Genomic DNA, 13,175 nt, shown 5'->3' with positions numbered 1-13,175 from the left:
AATAAATTGACATTTTGGAGATATAACGACGGAATTAATCGAACAAAAGGACCATTTGTGATGTTTATGGGACATATTGGAGTGCCAAAAGAAGAAGCTCTTCAAAGGTAAGGCACGAATTATATTGTTATTTCTGAGGTTTGTGTCGCGCCTGGCGGGTTGAAATATGATTGTCGTGTGTTTGTTTGATGGGGTGCTGTCCTCAGATAATCGCATGGTTTGCTTTTGCCGTAAAGCCTTTTTGGAATCTGACACGGTGGCTAGATTAACAAGAAGTTAACCTTTGCACTTGTGAATGCATGAAAGTTAAATATTTCTAATAAATAAATAAAATACTTTGCACTCTGCAATTTCACCGGATGTTTTCAACATTCCGCTAGCGGAATCCCTAGCCATAACAGGTGTCAACGGACAAAAAATCTTAATAGAAAATATTCATGAAATCACAAGTGAAATATAGTGGAACACAGCTTAGCCTTTTGTTAATCACCCTGTCATCTCAGATTTTAAAATGATGCTTTACAGCCAAAACAAGACAAGCATTTGTGTAAGTTTATCGATAGCATAGCATTATGTCCAGCTAGCAGCAGGGAGCTTGATCACGAAAATCAGAAAAGCAATCAAATTAAATTGTTTACCTTTGATGAGCTTCGGATGTTTTCACCCACGAGACTCCCAGTTAGACAGCAAATGTTAATTTTGTTCCATAAAGATAATTTTTTATAGCCAAAATACCTCCGTTTATTCTTCACGTTTTGTTGAGAAATCCACCGGAAGTTGCGGTCACGACAACGCCGAAATAACCCTCCAAATTAGATCCATAATATCGGCAGAAACATGGCAAACGTTTTTTATAATCAATCCTCTAGGTGTTTTTCAAATATCTATTCGATAATATATCAACTGGGACAATTGGCTTTTCACTAGGAGCGAGAGGCACAATGGCCGCCTTTGTCTATTACGCACAAATCACTCTGAGAGCCACCACCTGACCACTGACGCAATGTTGTCGTTCACGCTCATTCTTCTAAATAAAAGCATGAAACTATGTCTAGTGACTGTAGACACATTAGGGAAGCCATAGAAAAAGGAAGCTGGTTGATATCCCTCTCAATGGTAAATAGGGATGCATAGGAACGCAGAGGTTTCAAAATAAGAGTCACTTCCTGATTGGATTTTTCTCAGGCTTTCGCCTGCAATATCAGTTCTGTTATATTCACAGACAATATTGAGTGTTTTCTATCCTAAGCTGTCAATTATATGCATATTCTAGCACCTGGTCCTGAGAACTAGCCTGTTTACTTTGGGAACGTTATTTTTCCATAAATTAAAATAGTGCCCCCTAGTTTCAAGAGTTAATGTGCCATAACAGGTTTTAATGTGTTTTGAGCCAATCAGTTGTGTTGTGACAAGGTATGGGGTATACAGAAGATAGCCCTATTGGGTAAAAGGTGAAGTCCATATTATGTCAAGAACAGCTCAAATAAGCAAAGAGAAGCAACAGACCATCATTACTTTAAGGACCACCACAAGAATGGAAGACCCAGAGTTACTTCTGATGCATAAGTTCATTAGAGTTACCAGACTTAGAAATTGCAGCCCAAATAAATGCTTCACAAAGTTCAAGCAAGAGACACATCTCAACATCATCGGTTCAGAGGAGACTGCGTGAATCAGGCCTTCATGGTCGAATTTCTGCAAGGAAACCACTACTAAAGGACACCAATAAGAAGAAGAGACTTGCTTGGGCCAAGAAACATGAGCAATGGACATTAGACTGGTGGATATCTGTCCTTGGGTCTGATGAGTCCAAATGTGAGATTTTTGGTTCCGAGCTTCATGTCTTTGTGAGACGAGGAGTAGATGAACAGATTATCTCTGCATGTGTGGTTCCCACCGTGAAGCATGGAGGAGGACATGTGATGGTGTGCGGGTGCTTTGCTATTGACAATGTCAGTGATTTATTTATTCAAGTCACACTTAACCAGCATGACTACCACAGCATTCTGCAGCGATATGCCATCCCATCTGGTTTGGGCTTAGTCCCACTGTCATTTGTTTTTCAACAGGACAATGACCCAAAATACTTCCAGGCCGTGTAAGAGCTATTTGACCAAGAAGGAGAGTGATGGAGTGCTGCATCAGATGACCTGGCCTACACAATCCCCGGACCTCAACCAAATCGAGATAGTTTGGGATGAGTTGGATCGCAGAGTAAAGGAAAAGCAGCCTACAAGTTCTCAGCATATGTGGGAACTCCTACAAGACTGTTGGAAAAGGATTCCAGGTGAAGCTGGTTGAGAGAAAGCAAGGGTGGCAACTTTTGAAGAATAAAATATATATTTTTGATTCAACACTTGTGGTTACTACATGATTCCATGTGTTTTTAATAATTTTGATGTCTTCTCTATTATTCTACTATGTAGAAAATAGTCAAAATAAAGAAAAACCCTTTAATGAGTAGGTGAGTCCAAACTTTTGACTGGTACTGTACATTAAATTCCCTGACAACAGCTCCAGTGGACATTCCTGCAGTCAGCATGCCAATTGCCCGCTCCCTCAGGGATCTGTGGCATTGTTGTGTGACCAAACTGCACATTTTCGAGGAGCCTTTTATTATCCCCAGCACAAGGTGCACCTGTGTAATAATCAAGCTGTTCCATCAGCTTCTTGATATGCCACACCTGTCAGGTGGATGGATTATCTTGGCAAAGAATAAATGTTGACTAACAGTGATGCTCATGAAACATCCAACACTTTACATGTTGCGTTTATATTTTTGTTTTTTGTTGTTACTATCAGTTTTAGGAACATTTACCCAAAATATGACATCAGCAATAATCAAAATGTAGAAAATCTGTGAATGTCTAAATAAGAAATTGGTCCATTTAAACAGCAATGTGTCGAACCCTTTCAACAATGTTACTGATGTGCTTTGTATCTTCGACGTAAAAACAAGTTTTGGACTTCCACACAAAATTACTTCTTTAGTTATTTTATGTTTAAGGAAGTGTGTAGGTCACATTCTGTATCATACAGCTATGAATGTTATATATTTAGAACCACCTGTTCAATTGGAATCCAGCGACATCTGTGTCTTCAGTGTCCTAGAACTGTCTAGTTTTTTGTGTTCTGACTTGTAAAACAGGATGAATAAAATAAGTAATGTAAACATATCAGTAATTACCAGGAAGCTCTACATTTGTTTTAAAATCACACTAAGATTGTTAAAACTGGCCTCGGGTTATTGAGAGATCTGATTTAGGATTTACCCTCGTAGCAAGGTTGTTTTATCATGTGGTTTCATTCGGGGCTCTATTTAAAAATAACACTGTCTTTGGCAGGAGAAAGGCCAGACTCGGAGGAACCAGAGCCAGGGACGTCCAAACTAGCAAGACGACACCACTGCTCCCACTGTGGAAAGAGTTGTAACCGGTTATGGGACCTGAAACAACATGAGAGAATACACACAGGAGAGAATTCTTTCCACTGCTCCCAGTGTGGAAAGAGTTTCAACCGGAAAGCAAACCTGAAAGCTCATGAGAGAATACACACAGGAGAGAAGCCTTACCACTGCTCCCAATGTGGAAAGTGTTTCAACCAGTCGGGGGAGCTGAAACGGCATGAGAGAATACACACAGGGGAGAAGCCTTACCACTGCTACCAGTGTGGAAAGGGTTTCAACCAGAGAGGACACCTGAAACAACATGAGAGAATACACACAGGAGAGAAGCCTTACCACTGCTCCCAATGTGGAAAGTGTTTTGTCCGGAAAGCATTCCTGAACCAACACGAGAGAATACACACAGGAGAGAAGCCTTACCACTGCTCCCAGTGTGGAAAGAGTTTCAACCGGAAAAGAAACCTGAGAGCTCATGAGAGAATACACACAGGAGAGAAGCCGTACCACTGCTCCCAATGTGGGAAGTGTTTCAGCCAGTCGGGGGAGCTGAAACTACATGAGAGAATACACACAGGAGAGAAGCCTTACCACTGCTCCCAATGTGGAAAGTGTTTCGTCCGTTCGGTGGAGCTGAAACAACATGAGAGAATACACACAGGAGAGAAGCCTTACCACTGCCCCCTGTGTGGAAAGAGTTTCAGCCGGAAAGCATTCCTGAACCAACACGAGAGAATACACACAGGGCAGAAGCCTTACCACTCCTCCCAGGGTGCAAAGCTTTTGCCCATTTAGGAAGCCTGAACGAACACATTAGACTGCACACAGAGGAGAAGGCTTAGAAAAGCTCAGACTGTGGGAAAACATATTACTCATAACAGTCATTAGAGAATCCACACAGGAGAGAGAAATTACTTCTCTTAGCGTGTATGTTGATATTTCACATCACATTGACTTAAAATTAATCAGAGAACATACACAGTGCTCCCGTTGTCTTATATTGTTGACTGACAATGTGTTTACCTGTCTTTACCAGATGAAAATAAATGGTACAGGGTATACTCAAACATATATTTGTTTGTTTTTATTAGAAAACATGAATTGAATATGGAGTCTGTCAGTTTGAATATAAAGAAGATCAGGTTCCTTCTTTTAAACGGTCCTTTTTTAAAACTCTATGTGTGTTTATCTGGGTGTGTCATTCCTCCAGCACTACAGATAATCAAGTGATATTTGGATGTGATGCATTAGTTCCATTGTTGACATCTACATTGTAGCCCACTGATGATTTAATGAAATGAAAATGTTCAGACTCTGTAATGGAAAATGTTAATTGTTTGTGTGTCCACATAACTGAGTATCTGACTAACCTTGTGAAACTGTCCTATTATAATCTCCTGTTCTTGGGAGGATCATTCTGTGTTGCAAACCAGCTGCACCTGCATCCTTGTATGAATAAAGTCCCTCCCAGGAACAGTAAACTATAAAGATATGTGCTAATCACTCAATGCTTCAGTAATTCAGACTGTCTCCACTGCGCTGTGTAACTCTGTTATTCTCTCTGAGCTCAGAAATAAAGAATCTTGGTTTGACTTGGACTCCAGCAGATCCTTAGTTTATAATATCCACCACAACTCTCCCACAGATTGCTGTTTATTATTGTCTCAATGAAGAGTTCCTCTTTCGACTTTCCTGGTGGCATTTACAAGCCTCCCACTGGTTGAATAAACGCTGTGAACCGAATGATGAGATTATTATTTTATTTGTCAAATGGCAACCAAGCATCGATCATCATGTCACCAGAATAAGAACCCCAAAATGTATTGGAAAGGAGCATCAAGCTCATCACGTGCACTTTCACCACCCTGTGAAGTTCATAACTTATTTCATCTGTAGCCTAATAAACTACATGGTTTCTCAAGTCATAGTGGGAGGACCACACAACATGTCATGTGACTCCAAGTTAACTAAGATGTGATTGTTATCATTAAGGAGTTTCCACAGCCATTTCTCACTTAGACATTTTTACTGACACAAATATACAAACAAATTGTCAAACGAAGAAACAAATCGTCTGTCAGCATTTATAAAAGTGTACAGGCATATCCTGTTTCCGTCAGCCCGGTCATTACTTTTGAAATGGTTGGATCAATATCCATCTTCATGATGTGGATGAAGCCTGATTTGGAATGTCTGAGTAGTTCTATATGATGTCATAATACACCCCTCTGATAATCAAGTGATATTTGGAATGTCTGAGTAGTTCTATATGATGTCATAATACACCCCTCTGATAGTGATACATTTGCTCCATTGTTTCCATGTCAGTTGGTTTCCCACTCTGATGATTTATATCTGACAGAGGGGCTTTAAATGAATAGTATGGTGACATCTTAGTGTGTCTTGAAGTAAATAGGATTATTAATCATAAACTCCTATAGCAACAATACACTGCAGCTTTGACATCAAGAAGAGAATGGGCTGATGGGTGGTGGTGCTACTCTATAGGTAAGGCTGTCCAATATGAATGTTCAAATAGTCACTTCTAGCCGGCGACCGCCCAGTACCCTGCCCTGAACTTAGTCACTGTTACTAGCCGGCCTCCGCCCAGTACCCTGCCCTGAACTTAGTCACTGTTCCTAGCCGTCAACCACCCAGTACTCCACCCTGTATTCTAGTCAAGGCTCATCCTATATAACTACTGCTGTACACACCTTTTATATTCATATACGGTCCATAATGTCTAGACACACCATCATATACATTTTAAACTAATTGTATATATTTATATTCCAGACTCTGACATTCCTCGTTCTACCATTTCTATATTTCTAAATCCTTAAAATAAATTGTAGGGAAAATCAGTAGGTCACACAAATGACTATTTCCAAACAAAGATAATAGACCAGTAGAATGGGAGAGGTTTCTTATACTATCTTTACTTACTCAGTGAAGAGACTCCAGGGACGGTGATGAAGGCTGTAGGAATGAAGATCAGACAGTGAAGAGACTCCAGGGATGGTGATGAAGGATGTAGGAATGAAGATCAGACAGTGAAGAGACTCCAGGGGCGGTAATGAAGGCTGTAGGAATGAAGATCAGACAGTGAAGAGACTCCAGGGACGGAGATGAAGGCTGTAGGAATGAAGATCAGACAGTGAAGAGAATCCAGGGATGGTGATGAAGGCCGTAGGAATGAAGATCAGACAGTGAAGAGACTCCAGGGATGGTGATGAAGGCTGTAGGAATGAAGATCAGACAGTGAAGAGACTCCAGGGATGGTGATGAAGGATGTAGGAATGAAGATCAGACAGTGAAGAGACTCCAGGGATGGTGATGAAGGCTGTAGGAATGAAGATCAGACAGTGAAGAGACTCCAGGGATGGTGATGAAGGATGTAGGAATGAAGATCAGACAGTGAAGAGACTCCAGGGGCGGTAATGAAGGCTGTAGGAATGAAGATCAGACAGTGAAGAGACTCCAGGGACGGAGATGAAGGCTGTAGGAATGAAGATCAGACAGTGAAGAGAATCCAGGGATGGTGATGAAGGCCGTAGGAATGAAGATCAGACAGTGAAGAGACTCCAGGGATGGAGATGAAGGTGAAAACCTTGTGAAGACTTACAGAAAACATTTGACCTCTGTCATTGCCAACACAGGGTATATAACAAAGTATTGAGATAAACAACGTGATTTTCTGGATTTTTTAAAATCATTTTGTCTGTCATAGTTGAAGTGTACCTATGATGAAAATTACAGGCCTCTCTCATCTTTTTAAGTGGGAGAACTTGCACAATTGGTGGCCGACTAAATACTTTTTTGCCCCACTGTATGTTAATCTCTAGGAGACAGAACAAGTCTCCTTCCTGAGCGGTATGACGTCTGTGTGGTCCCATGGTGTTTATACTTGCGTACTATTGTATGTAAAGATGAACATGGTACCTTCAGGCGTTTGGAAATTTCTCCGAAGGATGAACCAGACCTGTGGAGGTCTACAATTCTTTTTCTGAGGTCTTGGCTGATTTCCACATGATGTCAAGCAGAGGTACTGAGTTTGAAGTTAGGCCTTGAAATAAATCCACAGGTACACCTCCAATTGACTCAAATTATGTCAATTAGCCTATCAGAAGCTTCGAAAAATATGTCATTATTTTCTGGCATTTTCCAAGCTGTTTAAAGGCAAGGTCAACATAGTGTATGTAAACTTCTGACCCACTGGAATTGTGATACAGTGAATTATAAGTGAAATAATCTGTCTGTAAACAATTGTTGGAAAAATGACTTGTGTCATGCACAAAGTAGATGTCCTAACCGACTTGCCAAAACTATAGTTTGTTAACAAGACATTTGTGGAGTGGTTGAAAACCGAGTTTTAATGACTCCAACCTAAGTGTATGTAAACATCCCTGTATATAGTCTCCACATTGACTCTGTACTGGTACCTCCTGTATATAGCCTCCACATTAACTCTGTACTGGTACCTCCTGTATATAGCCTCCACATTAACTCTGTACTGGTACCCCCTGTATATAGCCTCCACATTAACTCTGTACTGGTACCTCCTGTTAGCCTCCACATTGACTCTGTACTGGTATCTCCTGTATATTACCTCCACATTGACTATGTACTGGTACCTCCTGTATATAGCCTCCACATTAACTCTGTACTGGTATCTCCTGTATATAGCCTCCACGGTGACTCTGTACTGGTACCTCCTGTATATAGCATCCACATTAACTGTACTGGTATCTCCTGTATATAGTCTCCACATTGACTCTGTCCCGGTACCCCCTGTATATAGCCTCCACATTGACTCTGTACTGGTACCCCTGTATATAGCCTCCACATTGACTGTGTACTGGTACCCCCTGTATATAGCCTCCACATTGACTCTGTACTGGTACCTCCTGTATAAATAGCCTCCACATTGACTCTGTACTGGTACCCCCTGTATATAGCCTCCACATTGACTCTGTACTGGTACTTCCTGTATACAGCCTCCACATTAACTCTGTACTGGTACCCCCTGTATATAGCCTCCACATTGACTCTGTACTGGTTTAAATAATGCAAAAACAAAGTGTCGGAGAAGTAAATAAATGGCAATATGTGCCATGTAAAAAAGCTAACGTTTGAGTTCCTTGCTCAGAACATGAGAACATATGAAAGCTGGTGGTTCCTTTTAACATGAGACTTTAATATTCCAAGGTAAGAGGTTTTAGGTTGTAGTTAATATAGTATTTATAGAACTATTTCTCTCTATACCATTTGTATTTCATATACCTTTGACTATTGGATGTTCTTATAGGCACTCTAGTATTGCCACTGTAATAGTATAGCTTCCGTCCCTCTCCTCGTCCCTACCTGGGCTCGAACCAGGAACACATCGACAACAGTATTGATTTTAAGAAAGGCATTGGTGTTTATGGTTAGGTACACATTGGAGCAACGATACGCACCGCATCGACAAGACATGCTAGATAAACTAGTAATATCATCAACCATGTGTAGTTATAACTAGTGATTATGATTGATTGTTTTTTATAAGAAGTTTAATGCTAGCTAGCAACTTACCTTGGCTTCTACTGCATTTGCATAACAGGCAGGATCCTCGTGGAGTGTAATGAGGCAGGTGGTTAGAGCGTTGGACGAGTTAACTGTAAGGTTGCAAGTGTGGATCCCCCGAGCTGACAAGGTGAAATTCTACCGTTCTACCCCTGGACAAGGCAGTTAACCCACCGTTCCTAGGCCGTCATTGAAAATAAGAATGTGTTCTTAACTGACTTGCCTAGTTAAATAAAGATTAAATAAAGTTGAAACTTGAAATCGGCCCTAATTAATCGGCCTACGTCTAATATGAAGTATGTCAGTTTCAATGTTACGGTCTTTGATTTAATTATATTTTTGAAACTCAGGCTGTGTGTGTTTATCTGCGTCATTCCTTGATCATTCCTTGTGGTCCTGTTGCTCAGTTGGTGGAGTATAGTGCTTGTTAAACCAGGGTAGTGGGTTTGATTCCTGGGACCATCCATATGTTAAGTGTTTGCAAACATGACTGCAAATCCCTTTAGATAAAAGTGTCTGCTAAATGGCAGATATATCCACTGATTATACCAAACATTTTGAACACCTTCCTAATATGAAGTTGGACCCTCCTCTTTCTCCCTCAGATTAGCCTCAATTCGTCGGGGCATTGACTCTACAAGGTGTCGAAAGCTTTCCACAGGAATGCTGGCCCATGTTGACTCCAATGCTTCCCACAAAAGTTGGCTGGATGTCCTTTGGGTGCAGGGGAGGCTCCTCAGAGGAGGAAGGGGAGGCTCCTCAGAGGAAGAAGGGGATGCTCCTCAGAGGAGGAAGGGGAGGCTCCTGAGAGGAGGAAGGGGAGCTTCCTCAGAGGAGAAAGGGGAGGCTCCTCAGAGGAGGAAGTGGAGGCTCCTGAGAGGAGGAAGGGGAGGCTCCTGAGAGGAGGAAGGGGAGGACCCTGAGAGGAGGAAGGGGAGGCTCCTCAGAGGAGGAAGTGGAGGCTCCTGAGAGGAGGAAGGGGAGGCTCCTGAGAGGAGGAAGGGGATGCTCCTCAGAGGAGGAAGTGGAGGCTCCTGAGAGGAGGAAGGGGAGGACCCTCCTCAGTGATTTTCATAAAAATAAAAATGATAAAACATGTAAAAAAGTTTAATCCTTTTTAGATATTAGAAATTACGGTACGTTCTTTCCAATACAAAAGTGTAGTGTAATGTATTGTTTCCAAACTGCGTTACCCACTCCAGACAGCAGATGGCGACGAGCGTCTTTCAGGTGATGATTCTCCGTGACGTATAATGGACTGGACGGACGCATCTTCAGGAACAACAACGCGGTTACTCTTTCAACCACCTCGGTAGCTTGCTAGCCAACATAAAAGTGAAAGATTGACGCTTTAGACAATCTTAATGTACATTATATAATCTCAGTGTTTTAAACACAGTTCTGTTGACGTATTAACTGGTTAACTGTAACCTAATTTGCAAACTTGTTAAAGATTGATGCTGAGCCTAGCACTAGGCTATTCGCTAATGCTAACTCGCTAGCTAACATCCCTGACCATGAGTTCATTAAAGTACTCATCCCCTGCTATAGAAGAGGAGGTCTGCTGTTTGCAGAAAGAAGCTCTGGCAATGAACATTGAAGAAGAGGATGAGGTTACAGTGAAAGAAGAGAAAGAACCTTTTAGAATGAAAAAGGAGGAAGAGGAGACTGTTATAGTGAAGGAAGAAGATGCTGTTATAGTGAAAGAACATTTCAGAATGAAAAAGGAGGAAGAGGAGACTGTTATAGTGAAGGAAGAAGATGCTGTTATGGTGAAAGAACATTTCAGAATGAAAAAGGAGGAAGAGGAGACTGTTATAGTGAAAGAACCTTTTAGAATGAAAAAGGAGGAAGAGGAGACTGTTATAGTGAAGGAAGAAGATGCTGTTATAGTGAAAGAACATTTCAGAATGAAAAAGGAGGAAGAGGAGACTGTTATAGTGAAGGAAGAAGATGCTGTTATGGTGAAAGAACATTTCAGAATGAAAAAGGAGGAAGAGGAGACTGTTATAGTGAAAGAACCTTTTAGAATGAAAAAGGAGGAAGAGGAGACTGTTATAGTGAAGGAAGAAGATGCTGTTATAGTGAAAGAACATTTCAGAATGAAAAAGGAGGAAGAGGAGACTGTTATAGTGAAAGAACCTTTTAGAATGAAAAAGGAGGAAGAGGAGACTGTTATAGTGAAAGAACCTTTTAGAATGAAAAAGGAGGAAGAGGAGACTGTTATAGTGAAGGAAGAAGATGCTGTTATGGTGAAAGAACATTTCAGAATGAAAAAGGAGGAAGAGGAGACTGTTATAGTGAAAGAACCTTTTAGAATGAAAAAGGAGGAAGAGGAGACTGTTATAGTGAAGGAAGAAGATGCTGTTATGGTGAAAGAACATTTCAGAATGAAAAAGGAGGAAGAGGAGACTGTTATAGTGAAAGAACATTTCAGAATGAAAAAGGAGGAAGAGGAGGCTGTCTCAATAAAGGTGAAGGAGGAAGACGTTTTGGGAGTGAAAGAGGAAGAGACAGAATATCAGATTAACACCAGTGAGTACTGTCTTAAAAACAGGGGCACAAACTATGCCGTTGTTGAACTAATGTGTGGTCTTTAAGGGGCATTCTACTGAAGTACTACCCTTGAATATGTTGTTCAGTACTGTAGGAATGGTTAAAGGGTCAATCTGCCATTGGTTCATATATTTTAGGGACTTTTCAATTAGATGTATTGAATTCTCCATGTTGTCTATATTAAAGTTCCCCTCATCTAGTATAACAGGCTTTTAAAATTCAATATTGAAGCATATGTTCTACTTAAAATATCAAAGGGAGTTTACTACTCATTTTGTTGTTCTCGTTCACACAGGAGAGAGACATGACTATGGTGGATCCTCTGGGGAGCCTCAACAACATCCTGATGCTGACGAGGCAGAGAAGAGTCTCTCCAGATCAGAACACCAGATGGTACAGCTTGGTCTGGTCTAGCATACAGCTTGGTTTGGTCTAGCATACAGCTTGGTCTGGTCTAGCATACAGCTTGGTCTGGTCTAGCATACAGCTTGGTCTGGTCTAGCATGCAGCTTGTTCTGGTCTAGCATACAGCTTGCTCTCTCTGGGCTGGGTTTCTGTAAAGCACTTCATGACAACAGTGGCATCAGCATCCATAATGATGTGCGTCTGTGTCCCCTCTTTATGGTTACCAGGACAACACTAGCCCTTCCTCCCTCCCGGAGTCCCTGTGTCGTGCCTCTCCTGGTAGCACCTTACTGCTGGGTATGAAGAGGTTGTCTGTGCAGCTGGTGGACTGCAGGAAAACAACAGGGCTGAGTGGAACTGTGAGAGGAGGAGAAGAGAAGAAAGGATCAGATTTGACACATCAAAGTAAGTGCTGTAGTTTAGTTTGAACAAATACAATAGATCTGCCCACTGGTATCTGTTACCAGGAAGATAGACTGGTGTCTGTTACCAGGATAACCAGCAGAGTTCTGTTAGTTGACAGGACGATAGACTGGTATCTGTTATCAGGACAACCAGCAGAGTTCTGTTAGTTGACAGGAAGATAGACTCGTGTATATGGATGTTATGAATATCATAACACTGAAAAAGGATTCTGCCAATGAAAAGAGAGAAACCAATTGACCATATAAAACCTTGATGAAAGTTAGCTTTGGAGAGAAAGTTTCAAGATGATCCAATGTAAGGTGCTTGTTTTACAAAAACTTTTCCTTAAAACATTATGGATGTTACAGTCAACCCCCCTATCTTTACAAGACTGTAGAACAGGCAAACTAAACTCAAGACTTTGGTCATTAATTAACTAGTACTGAAGAAAAGCTGTGATCAGGCTGCCCACTCAAGCAAAAGCTTCAAACTGTAACCAGTGCCGGCAACCTTGTTCAGGTTATCAATCAACCTACCAGGGTAGTGACAAACAGTAGAGGAATGAAATCATCAACATGGTTTGATCATATCTCTACTAATGCTGCAGACATTAAAGCAGTATCCAGATCCATCAGATGTAGTGATCACAATATAGGAGCCATGTCTAGGAAAACCACCGTTCCAAAGGCTGGGACTAATATTATGTGTTAATATTAGTTATGTGTTAATATGTTATTGATGTAAATAATATTTGTTGGTCTGTGGTGTGTATTGAGGAGCAACCAGACACTGCCCTTGACACATTTGAAACTGCTTATCCCAGCTACTAATAAGTAGCACCCAT

The 13,175-nt window shown here is 41.2% G+C and overlaps 1 pseudogene; it reads left to right on the top strand.

Moving 5' to 3' along the window:
* The window catches only part of LOC116364987 (zinc finger protein 271-like), a 37,485-nt pseudogene that overhangs the window by 3,446 nt on the left and 20,864 nt on the right, over positions 1-13,175 (top strand).

Source organism: Oncorhynchus kisutch, unplaced genomic scaffold, assembly GCF_002021735.2.
Source record: "Oncorhynchus kisutch isolate 150728-3 unplaced genomic scaffold, Okis_V2 scaffold1144, whole genome shotgun sequence".
Taxonomy (NCBI): domain Eukaryota; kingdom Metazoa; phylum Chordata; class Actinopteri; order Salmoniformes; family Salmonidae; genus Oncorhynchus; species Oncorhynchus kisutch.
This window is presented reverse-complemented; position numbering and strand designations above follow the sequence as displayed.